The sequence below is a fragment of the Coenobita brevimanus genome, chromosome 88 (genome assembly GCF_032717465.1).
Source record: "Coenobita brevimanus isolate Jiangsu-jjx chromosome 88, ASM3271746v2, whole genome shotgun sequence".
NCBI classification, from domain to species: Eukaryota; Metazoa; Arthropoda; class Malacostraca; order Decapoda; family Coenobitidae; genus Coenobita; species Coenobita brevimanus.
This window is the reverse complement of record NC_137041.1, coordinates 9,873,941-9,880,228: the sequence shown is the minus strand read 5'-3', so window position 1 is coordinate 9,880,228 and position 6,288 is coordinate 9,873,941. Positions and strand designations below refer to the sequence as shown.

Sequence of the window (6,288 nt, the reverse complement as noted above, 5' to 3'; positions counted from 1 at the left end):
TGATGGAGTGGGGGAGGTATGAGGGAAGCAGGAGTGGTGATGGAGTGGGGGAGGTATGAGGGAAGCGGGAGTGGTGATGGAGTGGGGGAGGTATGAGGGAAGCAGGAGTGGTGATGGAGTGGGGGAGGTATGAGGGAAGCGGGAATGGTGATGGAGTGGGGGAGGATTTTTTTAAGGTACTCAGCTGCCTCCCTGGTCACGTTCACTACTCCTGTCTCTGCATTATCACACTACACCGCTCTCTCTCTCTCTCTCTCTCTCTCTCTCTCTCTCTCTCTCTCTCTCAGGCAGCTGGGGAAAGAAGGGGGAGAGAAAAAAACAACAGGACCAAGGTGAAAGGGAAGTGATGGTGTGGTGTCGTAGAGGAGATCGTTATTGAGTAGGGATGGGAAAAGCTTGGATATTTTCTTTTTTTCCTTTTTCTTTTAATTAATGCAACCCCTCTCAGGTAGCGTCGTCAGTCCAATGCATGAAACGAGGTAAATATAAATAAATAGGTGAGAAAATAGAAATGTAAAGAGAGAGAGAGAGAGAGAGAGAGAGAGAGAGAGAGAAATACATACATACATAAATACATACTTACATACGAGAGATACGTACACAAATAAGCAGAAATAGACAGACATACAGATTGATACGAATAGATAGATAGACTGATTGACTGATAGATAAATGTGTAGCTAGACAGACAAAGTAGTAAATGAATCAATACTCTGACAAACAAAAAAATATATACAGTAGACCATGAGATAGATAGATAGAAAGATAGACAGATAGACAATTTTTCCTCTTACCCTCTGTCAAACTATCTTTTTCCCTCTCAGTTATTTTTCATCTCGCTTCCAGGAATAGAGTGGGGGGATGCATGGTAAAAGCGAGGTGAGAGGGGTGTGTGTTACGCTCTCTCTCTCTCTCTCTCTCATTAACTCCAGCCAATCCTTTATAATCGGCCTTAGTTTCTCCTCCTCATTGCCTTCATCCTCCATTTTCTTTATCATCTGAAATTTTACTCTCGATTTTTATAGTTTCGTGAATTTGAGAGAGAGAGAGAGAGAGAGAGAGAGAGAGAGAGAGAGAGAGAGAGAGAGAGAGAGAGAGAGAGAGAGAGGTGATAGAAAATAGATAGAGACTGAGGCACAAGAATAACTTTCAATAGCCGTGTTGCAAAATTTAATATTTTAGATCAGTTAAGTAATTTGCGTTTGAGTGGACGCATCATTAAGAGAACAAGTCAAGTTTTCTCAGTCTTTCTACGATTTTGTTTTTTTTTGTTTTTTAGAGAGGAAATTAAAAGTTCTGTTGCCTTTCACTGCACTGACGAATTTAATTATACCTTTACCTACGTGAGGATTATAAGACTCTGTTGCATGTTTTTTAAGGTGATATCGAGTAACGTTGAGTACACCGCTTCCCGTTCGATCAGCGAAGTTAAGCAACGTTGGGTCTGGTTAGTATTTGGATGGGTGACCGCCTGGGAACACCAGATGCTGTTGGCATCCCTACGTCAAGTGGGGTTGGTGGATGATTGGTGCCCCTCCCTGTAAAACAATTAACTCTAAGCCCTTGGCCACCCTGTCTGGGATACATGGCATCTGGCAATGAATTAATGAAATATCGAGTAAGACTTTTGCACTGTAATATAACATCTTTACTCCTAGGGGATAAAAAAAAGTGTCTCTTAGTGAATTTCAGCATTGTGTTTACTCTCTTTGCTCCTTCACTGCATTGTTCGTAAGATTCCATATGTGAACCGACCCTCGATGCGTGGAACGTGTCTGGTATCATGTCCCATCATACAGTTTAATTTCTTACCGTGTTTTGCTATTTTAAGAACCCAGCACATCAGTAATAAAATAGTGCGACCTACTGAACCTCAAAGAGTATAATTTTCTTCAATGTTGCAGAGAATGTTGGCAATCCCTAATCAAGGCTAATTTATTAATCTGTGTAATAGTAAACCTGGCTACACTATGAAAATTAAGTATTGTACAAGGCAAGGAGTGAAGGTGTATACATTAAGAGAAATTGGCACACCAGCCCGTTAATGCACACTTGCAACCTTCAATTGGCACGATTAATGGCAACGCATTTAAGGACACCGGCACCTCCTCCTGTGTCTTGACTCATTATTGACGCCGCTGAGGTAGTTGTTGGCTATAGCTTCATTCATGACTTATCATGAATTTGCTTTAATGCAGGCAAGGTTAATAGGCTATTTAATATATCTACTTTGACAATTTATGTCCCTGGATAATAAAATGCTTCCATAGGCATTTTGTTCTTATCAGTTTAAATTTACAGTATAATTATTCATCTATATCAATTACTATATACGAGAATATATATATATATATATATATATATATATATATATATATATATATATATATATATATATATATATATATCGGTACTTATTAGTTTATTTATTTATTTACATATATACAGGATCTCCTCTATTTACCAACAAGAATTTTACAATGGAATTAGTTTTTACAATAAAATTAACAGCATAGTATCTACAGTTATTACGTATGTATTGCAACTGCATAATAATGAAATTAATTGATACTCCAGTCCTTCTGCTACCGGTAATTATCTACATTTGCGTTATTCTTCACCTGCAGCAGGAAACAGCGGTGGTGAATATTACATTCTCCCTCACATGAACCACACAACATAAACTTCACCATCACTAAGAGGTCATCTGCTGAGGGCCGTGGTGGCTGATGAGACACGGAGGACATTAGACGTTCGGGAGATGATAGCGGCGATAATAGATGTCTGAATGATGATAGTGAGGGGAGGAAATGGCATTCTTGGTCTAGGTTATGGGATGTGGATGTCGGATGAGATGAGAAAGTGAAGATAGCGGTGGTGGTAATTTCGTCTTGATCGTAAATATGCTACTTTCAGAGTTCTTCAAATGGGAAATGAATTACTTGTGTCCATGACGCGTCCAGCAAAGTACTCTCACCTCTTTTCTGTCCAGCTGTCTATTCGTCCATCATTAATGCAACTGGTAAACTTTGCAACTTATTTCCTCAGTCTGCATTTTAATCCTGCTTTTGGCGTCCAGACTTTTGAACGCAATGTGTCCAGGTTCTTGAAAATAAAAGAATCTTGAATTGGGGGCACCTTTGTTTAATTTTCCTGAAAGGGGCAACTTTTAGCAGGTACCCAGCCATTGCTTCGTTCTTCTTGTATGCAAAACACACACACACACACACACACACACACACACACACACACACACACACACACACACACACACACACACACACACACACACACACACACACACACACACACACACACACACACACACACACACACACACACACACACACACACACACACATCGTCAAAGATATCTTACCGCACTACAAGCCAATTCAATCAAAATTCTTCCCTCATAAATAATGCAATGTCAGAACTAAGCAACACAAAGAAGAACTGATGCGTCGATAACATATGTGAATGGTGTAATAAGAAAACAATTCAGATAATGCAGACATGTTCCAAATCAGGTTAGTATCAATGAACACACACCCCTTCCTTAGCGAATTGTTTTGTGCATTAAGCCTCAGAATTCTCGTATGTGTTAGGTAAATCTTTTTAAAACATCGACACACTTTGGTTTAGTATCACAGCCGAGATTATTAATGTAGTATATTCATGATCTGTCTGCCTGTTTGGAAATTGTGTGGCATTGTGTATTGGTGTGGTTGATGTGTCTGGGTTGGGTTAGGGTGGGAGGACAGTGACGGGAGGTAAAAGTAATAAAGGAGAGAGAGAGAGAGAGAGAGAGAGAGAGAGAGAGAGAGAGAGAGAGAGAATCCCCAGAATAATATACACACAAAAGCCAAAAAATATTGATCCAAAATTACATATGCACACAAAAATAGGAAAAGAAAATGATACCCACAATAATATAAACACAACATTTAACATGCATGGAAGGGCCATAAGGATCAGTTACCCCCGCAAACGGAGATCCAACCCAGGCCTTGACGTATAGAAAACGAGCGTCCCGAAAGTTATGATGATTGCGACAGAATATTACAAGTACGTGGGGAGAGCTTGTAGAGTTAGGCGGGGATGGGACTGGAACTGACGATTTTACGATTTACATACGAACTTTTGGTGCAGTGAACGAGTAAATCAGCAAAACCTCCACTTGTTTATGCCCAACTGAATAAACAGAATGTGGAGGGTCGGGGAACTGAGGAGGGTGAGCAGGAGAGGTAGGAGGGGGAACTAAAAGAATCGATATATTTAGCTACAATGACCCGATTTTTATTTTTTTTTATGTAGTCTTCTAATATACGTTTTGACTTTTTTTTTTTTTTCCGACTGAGTTTTGGGTACTGACTGATTTTGGTTGCTTATTTTATACTCACTGACTGAAAAGGCAAGGCAAGAATATTGATTGTGCCCTAGCCTGACGACCTGAGCCAAAGCTAACCTAATCTATACCGTATCTAATCTTACCTGACCCTACCTCCATCCCCGCCCATTCTCCTTCCCTCCCTCCACCCCTGCCTCCCTCCTTTCCCTCCCCCTTCCCTTGCCCCCTCATCTTCCCCCCATTCCACCCCTGTCCCTCTCCTTCCTCTCCCTCTACCCCTGCCCCGACCCCTTCCTCTCCCTCTACCCCTGCCTCTCTTTCTCTTCCCCCTCATCCCTACCTCCCTCTCACCATCCCTATTTTCTTTGCCTCCCCTCACCCTTGCCCTCTCTTGCTCCACCCCCTACTCCCTCTGTCCTTTCCTACCTACCCTACCCCTCCTTCTTCTATCCCGCCATCCCCACCTCTTCTTTCCCTTCCTCTTTCATCCCCCTCTTTCTTCCCTCGCTCCATCGTCTCCTCTCTTTTCTTCCTTTCTTCCTCCCTCTTGGTCTCATCTCTACTCTCTTACTCTCCTTTCTTCCTCCACCCGTTCCTTCCTACACCCCTATCCCTAGTTTTCCCTCCCCCCTTTTCTCTCCCCCTCCCCCCTGCACGACTCTGAATGCCGTGGCGAGGCGTGGTGATTCATGGTGTGTTTTTGTTTGTGTGTTGTTGTTGTGTCTGTGTGTGCGTTGATGTTGTTGATGTTTGGGTGGGTGCTGTGTGTGTGTTTGGGTGGGTGCTGTGTGTGTGTGTGTGTGTGTGTGTGTGTGTGTGTGTGTGTGTGTGTGTGTGTGTGTGTGTGTGTGTTTTGTGGTGCATGTCTGATATTCTCTCTGGATGTGGTGTTGTTATGGTGTTTTTATTGTTGTTGTTGTTGTTGTTTTGTGTCTGGGTGTGTTCCGTTTCCCTGCCACTTATTACTCTTGGTATTCTGTGAGCGTGGTGGGTGTTGTCCGGAGCTCACAATTCGTGCATGATAACGAAGAGAAATTCATAGCAAAATGTAAGGAAAAAGATACAGAAATACACAGTTGAATAGGTAAGTAAATAAAGGAGTGGATAAATAGATAATGTAATAGATAGATAGATAGATAGACAGATAAATAGATAGATAGAGGTAAAAGTGAAAGGTGAGTTTATTTCACCTATAATGCAGAGTTTTATTCTGAATCATTTTTAGTATTTAATCTATAATTCATGTTACTAATTACGCCATAGATAGTTAGGATGTGATGATGATGATGATGATGATGATGATGATGATGGTGATTTTTATTGACTTTATTACTAACTTCACCTTACTTCTTCGAAAACCGACATATTTTTCTGTGTGTGTGTGTGTGTGTGTGTGTGTGTGTGTGTGTGTGTGTGTGTGTGTGTGTGTGTAATAAGTTTAACAGACACATTTTATGAACCCATGCGTTACGGGAGAGTCTCTCAGCTGAACGAAATCCCCCGAAAAAAAAAAAAAAAAAATTACTGAATGAAATAAAAAAAAGTGTACGATACTAATACTTTATTGTATATCGATGTCAGTTTCTTTAGCTCAAGTTAATTTCATACAAAAATGAGAGAGAGAGAGAGAGAGAGAGAGAGAGAGAGAGAGAGAGAGAGAGAGAGAGAGAGAGAGAGAGAGATGACACAATAACCAACGTAACTTTCCAGAACAGCCATTATCTTTCTTACTTTGCTTTATCATGCTATCTTTAACATATCGAGACAGGAACTAGAGTCAGGAAAAAATAAAATAAAAAACTGAATCTATTTTGTTTATGAAGCACAAATTTCAATACCCTGTGCTTTGACTGTGATTACGTATTTTTGGTAAATGGATGGCAAAAATAGCAGGTCTAATTGCCGTGAAATTTGCAGATATAAAATGATTCAATTAA

The 6,288-nt window shown here is 40.6% G+C and overlaps 1 pseudogene; it reads left to right on the top strand.

Moving 5' to 3' along the window:
- Nucleotides 1-1,372: 1,372 nt before the first annotated feature.
- LOC145411297 (5S ribosomal RNA) lies at nucleotides 1,373-1,496 on the top strand (annotated as a pseudogene).
- Nucleotides 1,497-6,288: the final 4,792 nt, after the last annotated feature.